Genomic DNA, 15,394 nt, shown 5'->3' with positions numbered 1-15,394 from the left:
CAGCCTGGAACTCTGCATTTCTGCCTGTGGTTTGGCTCATTTTCAATAGAGAAACTGCCTGCTTTGTAATTCTTGTAGAAGTAAACCCAACTGTAGACTTAACAGCTAAACTGGTGTCTTACATTTACCTCTATTCATGTTCTTGAGCCAGTGAACAAGTGGGCTGGTCTGTATTTCAATTTTGGGGCGTGACAAAAGTACAGGCCAGAACCAAATAAGGCAACATCCCCGAGTTGACATCAATTCGGGGTTTTGTTTGGATACGCCCATTTTATGGTGGAAGTTTAGAATTGTGAGATTTGCAAAGAATGGAGGTGTCGATGGGGTTAGAACTTCTCCATATGTTCATTTCACCGACTGAACTATCATTATTCATCTAGACAATGAAAACTCAGCTTTGCATTCTATAACCCCTTTAAATGCTGCAGTCATAGACAGAAACTGATGAAAATAGTAAAAAACAACTGCAAACTGCTTTAAAAGAAAGAAAAGGAAGGGCTATGGACCACTCGAGTATGACGGATTATTGGTGTCAGAGATTTTTTTTACTTCTATTTTGAGAATAAAGTCGTAATATTATGAGAATAAAGTCGTAAAATTACGTGAATAAAGTCCTAAAATTACAAGAAACAAGTTGTGTTTTATAACAACTCTTACAAGAAGCACTTTCTTCCCTAAAATGAGGAATGTTGAGCATTATATGAAGTTCGACTTTGGCCTCGGTTTGACAAATCAGAAAATCTTTTAGTACACCAGCATCAAATTGGGCAGGATGTCAAAGGGGACTTAGGTTGCTGTTGGCCGTCAAATGGTGGTTTTTTTCTGTAGAGGGTTGTTGTATGATGACTTCATTCTCGTAATATTTCAACTTTATTCTTGTAATTTTACGACCTTATTCTCAAAATAATGAATGAAAAAAATCTTTAGCCTGGCCTTAATACTCCGTCATACTAGAGGGGGTTGAACAAAGAACAAACCATAACGGACCACAGTGTTACTTATATTACTAAACATATCTATCCTATTATTCATTAATACTGTAAGACACTGTGTTAGAAAATGAAATGAAAGTTGGTAAGCCTTTTCTTTCTTCTTCTTTCTTATTCTTTAATCCTTTATATATAAAGCTTAGCTTCCTGAGGGTTTGGTCCAGTATAATTAGTTAACGTAGATATGCTGAATAATTTTAAACATAACTTTATCATTGTTAATTTAGTTCATTTGGAATTTGTTTCATATGATGAAGCCCACTGACTGAGCGACTGAGCACAAAATTCTATTGTTTCTCTGTCCATAAATGTAAAACCTCACTACTTCTACATCTAGTTGAGTGGAACTGAGATGCAGTAAAGAATGCTGAGGATATAAATTCTGAAGCCTTCCTGCTGTGCTGCGTTCACTCAGCCTAGCACTGCACCAGAGTCCAAGAATCGGGTAAATAAAATCATAAAACTTTCTTATACAACAAAAAAAAAGCAGCATCTGAAACTGGATACACATCAATGTGATTGAATAAGGTATTAATCTATAAAGCTACATGTAAAAATGTATCTGTGAAAGTAAAATTTACATGATTATATTAGACTTCATAGGTTGGATGTTTATATACTGGTTGAAAGTTACTATGTGATTATAGTTTTGTTCGTACAAAGGTAGATGTTTAAGTAATTACATTTAATTGAGAAGTTCAGATTATTTCATCCAGACATGGTTTTGAGCAGCAGCTGTTTTAGCATGTGCACAAAATGCAAGTAGACAAAACAGCACGACTGACAAAGGAAGGTAGCAATACCTCCACTGCCTGTCACTATAGGCTAAACAGCCTAAAGGCAAAAAACATGATGACAATTCACATGAAAAAATATAATTTACCCTAAACAAAAAATTATCAAAGAAGGTGAAGAAAAGCTCCTTAATAAAGCTTTGTTTCTTCCATGGCATAAATCTTGTGGCGCATACTTCGTCTCATTAATGTTAACTGGAAGGACCCCAAGAGGACGAGGAAGGTTTCTCATGACAAAAAAAAACATAAAACAGGGGTTAGGACTTATAGACTAAAATAAACTGTCTGCTCAATCATGCTCTGCATTTCTGCAGGATTAGAGATAGTCCTCTTAATGTTTTAAAGTACTTACTACTGAAAAGAAAAACTGTTTTGTGTATTTAATGTGTTAAATTATTGTTGAATAAATTTCAAACAATGCACTAATTAATCTGTTTAGTTTGTAATTATCCATTTAAGGTCTGAAGTCTTAAAGGCTTGAATCATACTTATAGTTCACTCTACTGTTGGCTTCACTGCAAGCCTGGCAACAAAAACTTCATGATCTGTAACTCCCTACTAATATGCATTAGAAGTCTCTTGGGACACCCTCGTACTGCACCGATTTATGTGACTTTGTTTAACCGTTTAACAATTCAACTATAATGTAATGTGTTCCCAAATCCCAAAAAACACGGGTACATCTGAGACCATCTTGGGGCATCCCCTGGTGTAATCGTACCCTAGACCTTATGCCACATGGCTCTTATCAGAAACTATTACTGTGTTGGCTGACAAATGTAATTTTGACAAATATTGTATATAGATATTGTGTGCAATATAAACTCTGCTAGATGCTTCAGTTTAGTCTGATCTCAGTACGCTCAGATCAGCTTGTTTTACAGTGAAGTAAAACAATTTATCTTTGGAATAAAAATGTGAAAGAAATACGTTTTTTTTTTTTTTTTTTTTTTTTTACTTTTCTCAAAGAGTAATATTTTGAAATCATAATAAGAGAGTTTTGAGCATATTCACCAACAATGATTATTGACATTTTATATATAATTTGTTATAATAATTTTATATACTGTGTATAATAAAAAATAAACAGAAATATCCTTTATTGTCACATACATGTACTAGGTAAATTAGTAATCTTTCCTTTAAATTGTCAATTATTTTTAAGCTTAAATGGACTTTACAGTAAAAGAAACCCCACATATCATAAAAAGTGTATTCATAAAAAAGTCATAATAAGATTAAATGAAAAATGTAGGAGATGAAAAGAAAACAGCAGTCCGTTTGCAAAAAAGTACTAGTTAGATGCAAGATAGTTAGATATAATAGATATTTTCTGTGTTTTATTTTTGCATTGTCTAGTCATCTTTTTTATCTTAAACATGCTTGTGCAACTTTGCCCCCTTTTTTCCCCACTAATAATGGTGCCTTATATTTGCTAATGACAGAAGACTTGTACATAGATCTTTGCTTTTTAAGAAGTCTGACATCAGTGAATGACAAAAAAACATTTTATTTCATTCTAAGTTGGCAAACAGATTTCCTTCCACTCTTGAGTTATAGTTGACGGGAAAACAAAATCAACCTGAGGGCAACAAACGGCCCTCGGGTAACAAATCGGCCTCACTTTGGACTTCGGTAAGTAATTTGCCTTGAGGAAGATGATATCAGATTGACAATATTTTATGGTCTGTTAAACAAATTGTGATATTACTTTTAAAAGTAGGCCTAATCCAACTATAATCTATAGACGTTCATCTAAAAACAGGCATTGCATGCCAGAGAGTCCTTTGTCTCTAACAACTGAAATGGGGGACAAGACAAAAAGAAATTGTTGACTTAAAATGTGCAATATTTAAAATCTTCTATATTACCACAACGATGATTATGATCAACTTACATAAAACAATAACACTAGTAATGGCTGGTCATGATACAGCTTACCTCCCAGGAGCTAGCTAGTGTAAAAGTAAATGTAAAAAAGTTCGGAACTTAAGCTTGAAAGTTTCTATTTTTCTGCGCAGCTTCAAATAATATTCGTAAAATGATAAACTGCTGACTCAGGAACCGAGCTGATTTGGGCAGAGCATGCATGAACCCTGAAACTCCATTGTATCCTAGCATCTGCATGTCGTCATTGCTAAAATCCCATTCGGGTATTAATGAGAAAATCTTGTGTGTGCAATCTTAAAAGCGAGACATTATCAAAAGCAGTAAAACAAATGTGACAGCCAAGAGATCGTCCTTTCTCCCCAGACCATCGTAAAGTCCCCACGGGGATGATGTGATGAACGATTCAAGGCCAGCTCTGGCCCAGGGATGCTCCACTGAACCATGCTTTGATCTATCATCTGGCTTTCCCTTATTAATGATGAGGTCACAACGTTGAGGGTCACGGCATTGCTGATAAAAGTGCAAAGCCGGCTATTTGTTACGAGCCCAACATGACTGATCATAACTCTTTTGATGAAAGGGGACAAGATTTTACACATCAGGCTGTCACTTCTCAGACTGCCTGTGTTCTTCCTAATATACTGTCATTTCAGACTCACAGTGAATGAGCCTTATCATAGGCAACGTAGAACTAAATGAAGTGATTGTTATCACTCACAGGAAAATTATTATGGTCTTCTGGGGACAGTTTGTGACTGTAGCTCCAGTGATGAACACATGTACTGATTGCATGTTCCACTTAAAAGGCTCTGGCTGTGACTCAGAGCCTAAAGGAATGCGAGAGGCAACTGAAGATCTTAGGTAACAGCTTTAAGGCAGACTTTGAAAATTCACAAATTCAAACTTTACTATATATTGCTTTTATAAACAATGGTGTTTCAAGAAACTTTTTTTCTGTAAGTACGAGTATATGATGCTCATCATAATATCTAGTCTATTTTATGGCCCATACTTTTATAATACAGAATATACAATACTTTTCGTTTTTAACCTATACATTTGTTTCACAGAAAATAAAGAAGTATTGAAATAGTCCCACAGGTGTTCCATTTTCTTCCAAATACAAATCTTATTGTTTTGCCTCACATCTAATCCCAATTATTTAAGTAACTGAATCCAACTTTTTCACATTATTTGTATGGCATTGAGTGACCAAAAACACAAGATAGTGGTAGGTTATGAATCTAAATCATTAACCTGATTTACCATCAACTTTCAGAATGTTTAATTATTTTTTATAATACCAAGACTGAAAACCCTCCATTACAGCCATTCTGGTGATTTAAAAAGTCCAATCATTTACCTTTCAAAAACTCCATTCTTGTTTTATTGTGAAAAAGTGCTAGTCGTGATAGATTGAGACATTAAATGTCTTAAAGGAAAAATCCGGTCAGCAAGGAACAATCAATAGATTGTTATCTATACCAAACAAATACGTTTATTAATTTAGCGTTAATCAGTAAAAAAAAAATAAAAATGATAATTTAGGTCACGATCACTGAGTGTGGGAGTGGCCATTTTTGCACAAATATAGTAACACCTCACTCCTGACGTGACCCAAAAAAAAACAGAGGAGACAAAAAGAGAGGGACAAAAGGTAGAACAAATAAGGATGTCTATCTATTAAAATTTCTATATTTGCATATTTGGGTCTATTTTATATGTTTTCTTCTGAATTCAGAGGGCCCCATGCCTATCTTTGCATAGGGCCCCAAAGTTCCTAAAATCTGCCCCCGTCTGTAGGCGAATTGCAGAGGATCCAGATATGGTTCTATGATGGATCTATGATGGGAAAGGGCTTCATTGCTACTGTGGTCAAGATGATAAACTAATTTAGTTCTATACTTGGTTGTTGGAGAACAGGGATGATGGTAGAGGCTTTAGGAGACTGGCATGTGGCATATCCGTATGGAGGTGTCAAAAATGTCTGTAAACTAAAGAAAACTCATCACAGTGCTTATGGGTAGATAGGGAATGGCCAAGCTGTTTTTCAGGGTTTTGCAGTCTAGGTTGCGGTCACCATGTTTCAGCTCAACAGCTTTAGTATTCACTGCAGATCTGGATGCCACTCTTTGAGGGAATTGGTAGCACATACAAAGTGTTTAAGGGTGTGGTTCCTGTCTGCTTGAACCCTCTTGCAAAGGCTTATGTCAAAGCTCAGTCACTCTGGTCATCAATGGATTGTCATCTAGCAGTGCCTACACCACACTTAAGACAATCCAGACTGTTTCCATGGGTTGTTCCAAGATGGTGGAATGACCTAACGAGTACTACAAGAAGAGCAGCCTCCCTTTTTATCTCTAGGAAACTCTTAAAGACCCACCTCTTCAAAGAGCAGCTCTTATCCTAACTCATACCCATAGCTCTGTACCCCTCTCCCACACTGTCTTTGCTGTCACCGTTGATTCTGACGAGGGATTTTCCTCTAGAGAACTTACTGTAATATTGATGATACTTGTAAAATTGTGTCTACTTTGTAAGTCGCTTTGGATAAAAGCCTCTGCTAAATGCATAAACATAAACAATAAACTAACACCAATGAAAGCAACTTCAAGCTTCATTAGAAATAATTAGATAAACATTTCAGAAAAACTGCAAAGAGAAAGTGTTTTTATCATGGGACTCGTTCTTAGAGGAGGTTAAGTGATGTATTCAATATGGCTTATTTCTTTCAAAATAAAATCATTTTAAAGCATGGTAAAAACCAGTGACACAACTGCTGGGGACAAGTGCTTTTTGATCATATTTTATGATATTAATGTTGCATTTTACTTTAACATTTTATTTATATCATAGATTTGGAAGATTTATATATATATATATATATATATATATANATATATATATATATATATATATATATATATATATATATATATATATATATATATATATATATAATAATTATCATTATCATTATTTATTTTTTTGAATGGCATAAAAACAAATTTTAAATAATCTATTAGTGACTGTTGGGATAAGCACTTTTGTGGAGGTTGGAAATCTATATTGATTGTTTAAAAAGCTAATTTTACCAAGTTAATTATGTCAAATGGTTTGATGGAGTCAATAATATGTATTTTAAGAATATAATTCCATAAAAAAAAGTTATTTTTTCAAAAAGTAATATTTCCCAAAATGCTAGGGACAGAAACATTGTCGTTTCTGTAAAATGAGCGAGAAGCCCACTTTTCCTTATGTCTGCCCCAGTTATACTTGTGTTGCAAAACAAACAGTATTAATTCTACATATTTGTTGGGTCCACTTGAGGGTTTTGGAGTCTTTTATTCTCTCAGCTGTGTTGCACTTCCTTTGCATTTTTGTGATTTTTCTTTTAATTAGTTTTCACAGGGCAGAGCAAGGTGACCTCTCTGAATCTGGTTTCCTCAAATGGTTAAGTTTGTTCACCTTAGTCAGAAGTGAGGGGCAGGCCTTAGAGTGTTAATTGTTTAAAATGAACATGGATATAAATTATCTTTAAAGTTTTACATTTTTAAATTATATAATAATTTGGTAAATAATTGAATATAGTGTATATATGAAGTGTTTGATGAAATGAACATTTGTGATTATATTATGACAGCCTTGGGCCAGCCCAAGACTGGGCGTTAGCCCAGGCATATGTCCTGTAGGTCCAATGCTTAGTCAAGCCCTGGTCCAAGATCCCAGAATTTTTCGACTTTAAGAGAAAACTGTTTTCGTGAAAAATAAACGGCACACCTTCGGACCTCACAGGTCTCCTCTGTCCCCAAGTCTGGCTTAGTGTATATTTTAATGAACTGAGTCTCCCTGTATGTATATCAGAAAATAAATGTAAAAAAAAAAAAGGCTGTTTGATTATTAAAGGTATGTTGTAATATCCCACTTTTACACATACAAGCTACCGGTAACTTTATTTTATATAAACATGGAAAATCAGCTCTCACTCTTCAGTCCCAAATCCTCCCAAAACAAAACCACTATTAAATAAATTCAGTAGGAAATAGTCCAATAACAAATTTTAAAAAATGTCTCATTGGTTGATTATATTTAGTCAAATGTCAATGTACTTTTATAGATAAAACAAAAATGCCAAATTGACCTCATCCAACAGGAAGAAAAAAAACAATACATTTGGGTTCAATTTGTTCAAGTTGTTCATCAAGCTTGGTAAAAGCCATGCATTAGGAGGACAATCTTCTGACATGCACAGAGGTTAGGAGTCAGCAGAAGAAGACGCACATGTTCGCTGTACTCCATGTGACAGTTCTCCATGGCTAGTGTTTCTTTTTTTTTTCAAAAATAATTTTGTTAATTATTAAACTTGTTGAAAAGAGTAAAAACGATGGTGGTCAGGACCCCGCAAACCTTCCAACAGGACTACAGCTCCAGGCCCATTAAACCTGACATCAAACTCCAACATGAATGGTCAGAGCAGAAAAGGATAAACTAAACTAATGCATGATAAACAGCTGTAAGAGTAAGTTAAATTGTATATTTCCTGTATCACAAGCTGCAACATAATCTCACTTGGACAAAGTGACCAGTGCTCTGACAACTTTTCAGACAGGACTTTCTCCATGTGATTATCTCTTGTCTTTTATTTAAAATATTTGGGCATTCTGTTCCAATTTTGTACTCTCTTCATCTTTGAAAAATGGTTATTAGTTTGGCTGTTCTCTGAAATCAAAGGAATCAAGGTGTTTTATCTTGGTGTCTTTTGTCGACCATATCTCTAATGCTCAGTCATTTTCTTCAGTCTCCCAAAACATTGCAAGTGAACCGTAATGATCAGTAGTTTTCAAGAAGCTCACATTAGCTTTGTTATTTTTTTTTTTTACTCTTTAAATACTTGGGATGATAATCTCCAGATCTGTATCGACACTTTTCTTAGCATTGACTGGCTTGACAGTCGTCAGAGTGGATAGATGTTAGAGTAAATCTCATTCCTAGAGCTTTGATGGAAGTAATGATGGACATGTCTAAATTTGACTCTTCCTATTAAAAAAAAGTATGCCTTTAGATCACCTGATCCTTTAACTGAATAGTAAAGTGTGCAAGTAAATTTGAGAAACACTATTAATGTTCTATCACTTAAAGAAATATTAAATGTATCACGTCTCAGTGTCACCATGCCTTTGAAAAGGAATATATTTGCAGGCATTAAGGTTTCTGAGTATGATGCATCACTACAAATATTAGTTTTTAACCTATATGGTTTTGGTCTGAATTTAAATCTCTAACCTAAGATAAAAATGTATTCCTAATCTTTGGTATATGCATTAAAAGATGTTTATTTACCTATTTTCAGTATTAGCCATCTTCAGTTCAATCAGTTTAATCTTCAAACAAATTAAACATTCAATTCGATTACCCACAGGCTTCAAGCTATCCTGTCACCCTCAGGGATCTACTGAGGTTCAGCTGAATGAATTTCAAACATCAGAGCAATCACTGTCTTGGTTGAGTGGCACTTCTCTCTGCACTCTCGGTCTAGCAGCCCTGTTCCGCTTCATTTGAGCCGACATCCAGCCAAAGAATGATCGAAGCAGCCAGAGGAGTCTTCACAGACGTTTTGTAGGCGTATTACGTGGTGAGCTCTTTTGTATTCATTAGCAGACTAGTCACAATGGTGCAATGGAGCGTATCCCCTTGGTGGCCCGCAGGGGACTATCAGTTGAGTGACAGAGACAGATCACAGGTGGACTAGCAAAGAGAGTTGCCATAGATTAACTCGTCTGCCAGCAGGAGGACTCTGTGGTACCATTTGTTTTCAGTGCAGGAAACACTTTTACTAATTAAAATTTTATTGTAGCATTTGATGCTATAGTGGACTGTGGAAAGAACAAAGAGTATCTTTTTAACATATAAATGAAAAACAGGAATGTCTTTTTAAGGATTTATTGAAGCGCTTGCCACAGTCTGCAGGTCAGAGGTTTACATGGATTCTGTAAAATGTCTGCACTGCAAAATGTCATCTTGGTTTTGTTCGAAAATAAACAATGTAGTATTGATCCTGCGTGTTTGGCCCAGTCACAGACATAGAAATCACAAATCCAGATTATCTTTGATATTTAATTCAATAATGCCACTTACTTCAAAATCTCTGGCATATAAAACAAAAAGAATGCACTTTACTGTGGAACTTGTGCTTTTCCATTTGTCAAACCTCTGATGACTCAGTCAGGCCGTCAGTAGTCTAAGCTTCTTTGTTCTACACCTTTGCGATAGATTTAGACAAGTGGACAAAATTGTTGGCACACCTTGTGTAATGAAAAAAAAAAACCCACAATGGTCTCAAAATAACATGAATCTGTCAAAAGTAATAATGAATTAAAAAATTTATGAAAATCAACACATGAAAGTCAGACATCACTTTTCAACCATGCTTCAACAGAATAATTTAAAAAAAGGAACGCATTAAAACAGGCCTGGACAAAAATTATAGTACCACTAACTTAATATTTTTTTGAGACTTTTGAGACGATCACTACAATCAAACAATTCATCTAGCTGTCAAAAAAACTCCTGCTCTCAGCACGTATTTTGGTCCACTCCTCATCCACAAACTACTCCGGTTGTCTCAGGTTTGATGGGTTCCTTTTCCAGACGGCATGATTAAGACGGCCTCCCAACAGGATTTAGGGCAGAGCTCACAGAGGATCCCTTTTGAATAGTCGGATGTTTTTCTTCTTAGCAATTCTTGGGTGTTTGGGTGATCTCACACTAATGTCTGCTTTGTATGTCTACTTTTATCTCTTTAAACCCTATTAGAAAGCCACTTATACTGAGCCTGGTTTTCTGGAGGTTTCTTCCTGTTCAAAGGTAGTTATTCCTCTCCACTACCACTGCATGCATGCTTGGTGTGAGGGATTACTGTTGTGTCAATGAGTCGATGTTATCAGCTATTCTTTCTTACCCTGAAATCCCACATCCTCCATATCCGCTCTGCTCCGCTTCAGACCGCCTGCGCAAAGCAAAGCCTACAGCCTCCACGGTTCCTCCTGTCATGTTCCGCACGGTGTTCGTTTGAAATTGAGGTGAGCATTTGCGATGTTATTATTTGTTACTTTATAGGAACACAAACTACTGTAGGTAATGAGCGCTTATTTTTATATGACATAATAAAAAAATGACCTTCAGTATCTAGCATATGTACTGGTTCTGACCAAACATTTTCTTTTTATAGTGGATCTTTGTATTAGGGATAACTAGGATCATACAAAATTGGTTTTTTCTCTACTTCCTAAATAAGCAATGTTTTGTCCATGGCTGCAATAACAGGTTTGTTCTGAAGTTGTAAGATGCACCCTTGGAAATTGTTGTGACTTGATTTGACAATTTTTTTAAGCCTTTCAGCTTGGGAATAGGCCTTTATAAAATTATGCTCTAATTTTTAGTTATTGATCTGTTGTTACCATATTTTATTTTGATAAACCAGATCTTCTCCAATTTCTTTTTCCTGTTTGGTGTGATTGCAATTGCGGATGTTGACCTGGCCAACTTCGAACCGACCAGAGCGGACAAGACATACGTGGGCAGTGATGTTTGGAGGAGTAGCGGGGACTGCACAAGTGCTACGCAGGATGTGTGTGAGTGGGGCAGAGTGGAGTGGAGTGAAGTAGAGTGGAATGGAGCGGTGACAGAGAATGCAGAATCTGGGGGTTAGACAGAAATCTCTGAACCAACCTGACTATATGATGTGGTTGACTTGTCTTTGTAAAGTACCTTGAAATTACTTGTTTTGTGAACTGATGCAATATAAATAAACTGAATTAAAAATAAAATGATTCCATGTTCCTTGAACTTAAAATTCATTTCTTTGGACAGCAGCTGTTGAGTCGTGTCATGGATTAGCATTTGGGTTCAGGTGTGGTTTATATGGCATTCTTTAAGATGCCATTGTCACTTCCCTTTCACATTTGAAGCATGTACACAGCATAATGCTGCTATTCCATTGAGTCTAAGTGAGGATGGCCTTTACAGAGTTTTGCGATGCTCATCCTAACTGTAGCCACAATCTAGATTACCAGAAGTGAGGCTGCTATTCGGTCACTGCCACCGGGCCCCTGACCACCAACAGCAGTCAAGGGTAGTGAAGTGTCCTGCCCAAGAACACAACAACTGAGACAGACAAAGAGGATGCTTGAAATGTCAACTCACCAGTTACAGGGTAAACCAGTACATCCTGAGCTAATGTTTCCTTAGGCTTAGATTTTAAGAAAGCATCCTTTAAACCTGATGATTTAAAGGATGCTTTAAATCATCAGGTTTAAGAAGATTCATGGCAAAGGCTTTCATTATACTGTTTATACTGTTATACTGTTTTTCTACATAATGCTCTTGTGCAAAAACCTAAAGATATCACAAAATAACTGATTTTATACTAAAATTAAACTTTACAATTTTATAATGTTGTACTGGTATACTTGATTAGAAAGGTTTTAGTTTGAAGATATTTTGTGTAATTGTTTAGGTTGTCTGTGAAAGCACATGCTTAAATCAGTAGATGTCAACCACAGATTCTTGTTAGAACTATAATCACTCCAATTACATGTGCTCCAAAGTGACTTTTCCCAGTCATCCGGCCAGGGATTTCTTTACCCATCAATTAGAAATGTCGCTTCTAATCTGAGCAGGCTTCCCAGACACTGGTCATTTCCCATTAGAGTCATTTTCCCTAGGATCCCATGGAGCGATAGACATCTCCGCAGCTCAATAGAGGAGACGTGGAGGAGACCGTAATTAAAGAGGTGGCATTTACTCTCAGTCTGGCCCTCTCAGAGATCTGAATCTGCAATTACCTTCCAGAAAATAGCATTGTCAGGACAGGACCCGCGTTAATAATGGGCCCCATCTCTGGGGCAGGGTACAGAATGCAATCATTTCCAGTGAAGCTGCAGTTTGATTGTTTATCGCTTTACCAAGGGTTATCAGCCACTCCACTGTAGTGAATGTCCACAGAGGGAAAAATCCTGTGGGCCACGAGCAGGCCTGTTTGAGCTTTTTGCTGAGTGGTGAGTAGAGTCATAAAGGATAACTTTTTTTTAAACTGCTCTCAAATAAGCTGCACCATCATGGATAAATTTCAACAAGCTGTCAGTTCTAAGTCTAACTATCCATAGACCTGTTTCACTTCTTTTTTTTACTATTTCCCTATTCTTACACATACACACACACAAATCATACTCACTTTCTATTTCATCCACACACTCTCGGCAAGTGCACAGACTCCCAGAAGTCTCTGCCAGCTCATGCCAGACTTTCCAGATACTTTATCAAGTACATAAGGACCATTTGCACAGAAGGCAATTAAAAGCTTTAGTGGTTCCTGCAGGCAGAGGGGTAGTTTGGGGGCCCCAGTCGACATATGAGCCAGCACCTTATTGGTGGGGGCTGGCTTTGTGCAGCAAAATAGCTTCAGTAATTTATACCAAATAGGCTGCAGGTAGAGTACGAGAGCCAAGAGGAGCGCATCTGCATTAATCAATATGAAATTATCCTGAATGTAATTTGTGGATGGGCACCAATGCACCTAAGCAGGTGTATTGGTGCCCAGCTATAGCGAGAAGGGGGACTCTTGCTCATAAATGAGGGAGTGGACACTGTTAAAATCCAGAAACATGATAAAAAGTTCCAAACAAAAGACGGATATAAAAGATTAAAAATTAAGATTGTCACAATACTAAAACTTTCATCTTGATATATCGATACTAAGAAAATACCATTATGTTCCTTTTGAGGGCAGTTTCTATTAAAAAGCAAAACAATATTATTGTCACAATACAAAATATTATTATTATCGCTTTAGTGGAGGTAAAGCCAATACCTAGAACTATATTTATTACTTCTTAAAAAAAAAAAGAGTATTCAATTTACAGATGCTAGTTATCTAGCTTTGCAAAACAGTCTAGTTCTGAGGACTATTTATATTCTATAAAAGAAGGTACATCGAATTTCTTCCTTCACTGGAATATTTTATATCTTATCATTTTTATTTACTATTAGTTTGTATCTGTTTGTATCTATTTACTTTTCCCTTTTGTGTTGATACACAAGTTTTCCACTCAGGGTCAAATAAAGGGCTTTCCTACTCCAGTTCCCTTTATTTTGCGTAAACATAGTTGTAATCCATGCAAAAATTGTTTATATTTAGATAATGATCTTATCCTGCATTCAGAAACAGCACTTTTCAGTATCTGTCAATAGTAATATTTAGATTGGTGATCAACTGCAGTCTCTAAGGGGACAGAAGGAGTAGTGGACACCCCTGAAGTCTGACTGGTACTTCAGTTTTGTCTCGATTTAGCTGAAGAATATTTTGTCACATCCATGCATTGATTTCTTCTATGCATTAACCTAGCACCTGAATGGGTTCATAGCCACCTGGTGACATTGTATAATTTTTTGCTACTCGCCGACACTGATACCACCATTTTAGTGCAGTATCGGGGCCATGCCCGATACTGATTTTCATAAAAATCACTAGAAAAAACAGCAAAGGGGAGCAAAAAAAAATCAACGAGGGGATTTTTTTTTTTTTTTTTTTTATGTGCATATTTAAAGCTGTTGCCTTTATTTAGGCCAGAAAACACTTTCAAACTGGAGACCTGTGTTTGTCTAATAGCCACTGTAGGGAGGAAATCTTCTGTTTGCATGCAGGCCTCTGTTTTGATGGTGGTTTCCATGTTTGGGGAGGTCTTGGCTCATGTACAGTCTTGCCTCTCGATGGTGGCTTGTATGCAGATGATGGCCAGCATTTATGTAGACGCTTGGGTTTGCGTTGAGGCCTCCGTTTGGATTCTGTCTCCTGTTTTCATGGTGGGGGCCTCTAACTGTGGAACCACATCTGTTTCTTTGGGGCCTGTTTTGCATGGGGGCCTCTTTTTGACTGGAAGCTTCAACTTTCATGGACTCCTCTGTTTGTGAGGAAGCTTCATTATGTTCTTTTTTCAAAGAAAGTTTCAACTCTGCTGTCAATTGTGAGACTTGACTCTTCAGAGATTTGATCAGTTCCTCCTGTTCCTTGAGTCTGGAGTCATTTTCAGTTTTAGTCTTCAGCTGTTCCTCATATTTGACCCTCAGCTCTCGTTCTTCTACCAAAGCCTCTGCCAGCCTCCCTTCTCTACAGGCGTTTTTCTCAGCCTGCCTCTTAAGGAAGGCAAGCTCATGCAGGACACTGACGCACACTGTATGTGGGAATGCGGGGTAACTTTGACGCACGTGTAGGCTGGGTTACAGTGAATGTTTCCTGCTTCTCCTCTTTCTCTTCACTTTTGAGTCTCATGCGACGTTCACGTTCTAAACTTTTTTCCAGTTCTGCGATTTGTTCCATCTGAGCTTTGCAGTTAACCTGAAACTCGATTCTTCGTTCTCTCTCCTCATGCAGATCACAAGTCCTCTGGTGCAGCTCTTTTTTTAGAGCAGTAACCTGCTGAGTGAGATCGTTGATATGTTTGATAGCCTCTTCGATGTGCAACGAGCGAGGTATCATCGTAACCGCTGATGCATGGCGTGGCATCCTGTTGCTTTGATAGAACTTGGGGCGGTCAACATCAGTTTTTCTGTTGGTCCCGGTGTGCCATGGCTTTCTCCTGTTTTTATCTGGTTTGGAAGACACATAATAAACTGGGTTATCAAAATGTGGCCAAACTGTGGCCCCGTCCACACGAAGACGAACCC

This window comes from Cyprinodon variegatus, unplaced genomic scaffold, assembly GCF_000732505.1.
Source record: "Cyprinodon variegatus isolate N-32 unplaced genomic scaffold, C_variegatus-1.0 Scaffold857, whole genome shotgun sequence".
NCBI classification, from domain to species: Eukaryota; Metazoa; Chordata; class Actinopteri; order Cyprinodontiformes; family Cyprinodontidae; genus Cyprinodon; species Cyprinodon variegatus.
The sequence above is the reverse complement of the archived record's forward strand: the minus strand, read 5'-3'. Positions refer to the sequence as shown.